Source organism: Podarcis erhardii (genome assembly GCF_964252035.2).
Source record: "Podarcis erhardii genome assembly, chromosome: 2".
In the NCBI taxonomy this organism is placed as follows: domain Eukaryota; kingdom Metazoa; phylum Chordata; class Lepidosauria; order Squamata; family Lacertidae; genus Podarcis; species Podarcis erhardii.
This window is the reverse complement of record NC_138498.1, coordinates 114,744,327-114,749,373: the sequence shown is the minus strand read 5'-3', so window position 1 is coordinate 114,749,373 and position 5,047 is coordinate 114,744,327.

Sequence of the window (5,047 nt, the reverse complement as noted above, 5' to 3'; positions counted from 1 at the left end):
GGTGGGGTGTGTTGGGGGGGCAGTTAAAGGGCCAGGCGGCTTCACGGGCAACCCACGGAGCCCACCTCTCGGGTGTTTTTCTCCTGCGGTGCGGGATAGCTCGCTTTCAGACCCAGGAGGACTTTAAAGGGTCTCTGACATACATTTATATATACAGGAAGCTGCGTTGTAGTTATTGGTCCCATCTAGCTCCATATTGTTGGCTCGGACTGGCAGCAGCGGGAGATGCCAGGGATCGAACTTGGGATTTTCGGCATGCAAAGCAGATGCTCTATTATTGTAGAGTTGGAAAGGACCCCCCAAAGGTCATCTAGTCCAGCCCCCTGCAAAGGCAGGAATCTCAAGTAAAGCATCCATGCAAGATGGGCCATCCAGCCAAAAACCTCCAATGGAGGTTACAGGGAACCAGGCAGAGGGCCTTCTTGGTAGTGGCGCCCTCCCCGTGAAATGCCCTCCCACCAGATGTCAAAGAGAATAACGACTACCAGACTTTTAGAAGACATCTGAAGGCAGCCCTGTTTAGGTTTTAATTAGCTTTTAATGTTTGATGTGGGACGCAGGTGGCGCTGTGGGTTAAAGCCTCAGCGCCTAGGACTTGCCGATCGAAAGGTCGGCGGTTCGAATCCCTGCGGCGGGGTGCGCTCCCGCTGCTCGGTCCCAGCGCCTGCCAACCTAGCAGTTTGAAAGCACTTCCGGGTGCAAGTAGATAAATAGGGACCGCTTACCAGCGGGAAGGTAAACGGCGTTTCCGTGTGCAGCTCTGGCTCGCCAGAGCAGCGATGTCACGCTGGCCACGTGACCCGGAAGTGTCTTCGGACAGCGCTGGCCCCTGGCCTCTTAAGTGAGATGGGCGCACAACCCCAGAGTCTGTCAAGACTGGCCCGTACGGGCAGGGGTACCTTTACCTTTACCTTAATGTTTGATGTATTACAGTATTTTAATATATTTTGGGAAGCCGCCCAGAGTGGCTGGGGAAGCCCAGCTAGATGGGCGGGGTATAAATAAATTATTATTATTATTATTATTATTATTATTATTATTATTAGGAAGGAAGAGTCCACAACCTCCCAAGGGAGTCCGTCTCACTGACAGAAAGTTCTTTCTCATGTTTAGTTAGAATCTCCTTTCTTGTAACTTGAAGCCCTTGGTTCAAGTCCTGCGTTCCAGAGCAGGGGGGAAACGAGCTTGCTCTGTCTTCCATGTAACAGCGCTTGAGATATTTGAAGGTGACTATCCTATATCCTAAGGGATGCAGGTGGCGCTGTGGGTTAAACCACAGAGCCTAGGGCTTGCCGATCAGAAGGTCAGCAGTTCAAATCCCCGCGACGGGGTGAGCTTCCGTTGCTCGGTCCCTGCTCCTGCCAACCTAGCAGTTCGAAAGCACGTCAAAGTGCAAGTAGATCAATAGGTACCGCTCTGGCGGGAAGGTAAATGGCGTTTCCATGCGCTGCTCTGGTTTGCTTAGTCATGCTGGCCACATGACCCGGAAGCTGCTAGTAAAGCGAGATGAGCGCCGCAACCCCACAGTCGGCCACGACTGGACCTAATGGTCAGGGGTCCCTTTACCTTTACCTTATCCTATATCCTCTCAGTCTTCTCTTTTCCAGGCTGAGCATATCCAGTTCCTTCAACCGTTCCTCATAAGGCCTGGTTTCCAGACCCTTGATCATCTTGGTTGCCCTCCTCTGCACACATTCCAGCTTGTCGATATCCCTCCTAAATTGTGGCGCCCAGAACTGGACACAGCATTCCAGGTGTGGTCTGTCCGAGGCAGAACAGAGCAGTACTGTGACTTCCCTTGACCTGCACACTAAGCAGTCTAGAATGGCATTTGCTTTTTTTGCTGATATATCACACCTTGGACTCGTGTTAAGTAAGACCCCTTACTTAACCCTCACTGAGCTCTGCGCCTTCCACAAGCCTGTTGACCCTGGCAGTGGTTGCCTTTCCAGTCAGGCTTGTGGCCTGATTCTGGAACTTTGCACTTTTCTGCCATACAGTGGTACCTGTACAGGTTAAGTACTTAATTCGTTCCGGAGGTCCATTCTTAACCTGAAACTGTTCTTAACCTGAAGCACCACTTTAGCGAATGGGGCCTCCTGCTGCCGCCACGCCGCCGGAGCACGATTTCTGTTCTCATCCTGAAGCAAAGTTCTTAACCTGAGGTACTATTTCTGGGTTAGCGGAGTTTGTAACCTGAAGCGTATGTAACCTGAAGTGTATGTAACCTGAGGTACCACTGTATATGCCACTGAGCCTTTCCAGTGTGGTGTAGTGGTTAAGAGCAGTGGACTCGTAATCTGGTGAACCGGGTTCGCGTCTCCGCTCCTCCACATGCAGCTGCTGGGTGACCTTGGGCCAGTCACACTTCTTTGAAGTCTCTCAGCCCCACTCACCCCACAGAGTGTTTGTTGTGGGGGAGGAAGGGAAAGGAGAATGTTAGCCGCTTTGAGACTCCTTCGGGTAGTGATAAAGCGGGATATCAAATCCAAATTCCTCCTCCTCCTCCTCCTCTTCTTCTTCTTCTTCTTCTTCTTCTTCTTGTCCCACAGCACACAAAGGGTGTGTTCTATCTAGACCATGGGTAGGCAAACTAAGGCCTGGGGGCCAGATCCGGCCCAACCGCCTTCTGGTTTGTTTTGCTCTTGTTTTTATTATGTATTTTGCGTTTTTATATTGTGTTTTAATGCTGCGAACTGCCCTCAGATCTTTGGATGAAGGGTGGTATACAAATTATTAGATGATGATGATGATGATGATGATAGGTATACAGTGGTACCTCTGGATGCGAACAGGATCCGTTCCGGAGCCCTGTTCGCATCCTGAAGAGAACCCATGTCTGCGCGGGACGCAATTCGCCGCTTCTGTGCATGCGCGCAACGTCATTTCGAGCGTCTGCGCATGCGCGAGTGGCGAAACACAGAAGTAATGCGTTCCGTTACTTCCGGGTCGCCACGGAGTGCAATCTGAAAGTGCTCAACCTGAAGGAACTTTAACCTGAAGTATGACTGTAGATTTGCCTCTCGCACCTGCTTGCCATTGGGGTCTGGTTGGCCACTGCTGGAAGAGGATGCTGGAATTAAATAAAGAGGGAGCTTAAATAAAGATGGAAGAAGATAAAGTCCCTACCAGAGAAGAATGGCAGATCAAGTTGATGGATTATGCCAAAATGGCTAAAATGACCGGAAGAATCAGAAATCAGAAAGACAATTTTTTAAATAAGGAATGGGGAAAATTTATAACTTATTTTATTGTAAACAGTTAAAATCGTTTGTAGAATTGGAAGATCACTTGTAGTTTAATGGTGAATTTTGGATACAATGGAGAGATAAAAGATTTGGATTATTATAAAAGATGCAGGAGGAAATGATTAACAGTAGGGCCCACAAAGGGGAGGAGGGAAGTCCAAGAGATTCCTTGGAATCTTGCTTTTATGTTGTGTGCTGGATATGTGAGGTAAAATTTCAATCTGAAAAACCAAATAAATAAATTTCTGTAAAAAATTAATAAATAAAGAGGGAGCTGCCTTCCATCGTTCTGCCCGGACACTGAGGTCCAGCTCCGAGGGCCTTCTGGCAGTTCCCTTGCTGCGAGAATCCAGGTTAGAGGGAACCAGGCAGAGGGCCTTCTCGGTAGTGGCACCCGCCCTGTGGAACGCCCTCCCACCAGATGTCAAAGAGAACAACAACTACCAGACTTTATCTGAAGGCAGCCCTGTTTAGGGAAGCTTTCAATGTTTAATAGATTATTGTATTTTAATATTCTGTTGGAAGCAGCCCAGAGTGGCTGGAGAAACCCAGCCAGATGGCCGGGGTATAAATAAATTATTATTATTATTATTATTATTATTATTATTATTATTATTATTATTACTGAGTTCCATTGGCCCATCTCTAGCCCAGTATTGTCTACACCAGGTATGTGGATGGATCAGATTGGTACCTCCCCGCATCCCAGCAGACCAACATTGACAGGTGAGTAAGACCATCTATGTGTCAATTGTCAGACACCCTATTGACTAACTGGCTGGCACACCCAAATGCAGGCCTGTACTCATGGGGTTCAATCCTGCTTTCTGCCATTGTTGTGGTTCTACCTGCCCTGCACCTGACATCACCTACAACATCATTTATGAATCGGGGGGGGGCATTTATTTCCTTCATTTTTTTTATTAAGTTTCACAAAATTATATACAAACAAAACACACAAACAAACAAACAAACATAAATCATATCCTTATTAAAATTACACTTATTGACATTGTTAAGTGACTTCCTCGCTTCCCCTTGGTTGAATTTCCATGCATATCCTTATAACGTCTTTCCAAATCGTAATTCTTATAAACTTAACTTAGTCCATTAACATCCTTATATCTTTGCAATTCAAAATTGTACATGTTAAACATCACTTAACTTATATAAATTCCTAAGCCAATCTGTTGCCTGCAAGCTATTTCCAATTAGTTTAATTTAACAAATTTAGCTAAGTAATCGTTAAATTTTGTCCATCCTTCCTGGTAATCCTCCTCCTTCTGGTCGCAGACTCTTCCGGTTAGGTCGGCTAGCTCCAAAAAATCCATCATCTTCATCTGCCATTCTTCCACCGTTGGTAATTCTTGGGTTTTCCACTTTATAGCTAGTAAAATTCGAGCAGCAGTTGTGGCATATAAAAATAATTTAACATGAAGCGGGGGGGGGGCATTAAGGTTGCCACCAGGACGTGGGGGGGCCGGGAAATGGGGAGCAATCCCCCCCCCAACACCTGGTGCTGAAAAAACTTCAAAGCACTCCACCACCATCTGCGCTGCAGCCTAACTGGATAGCAGGAGTGCCAGCTTGGCCACGAGACTATGGGTGCCCAGGGCCATGGGTACCATGCAGTGTGCATGGCCCTGGAAACGAAATTTGTGGGTGCCCGGCCCCTTCATGAGGAATTTTGTGGGTGTTTCAGCACCCAGGACCCCAGGGTGTTGGCATCTATGCCGAACAGCCCCTCGGGAACTTGTCACATGCACACAAACACAAACTTGTAAATTTGTCTGTGCTTT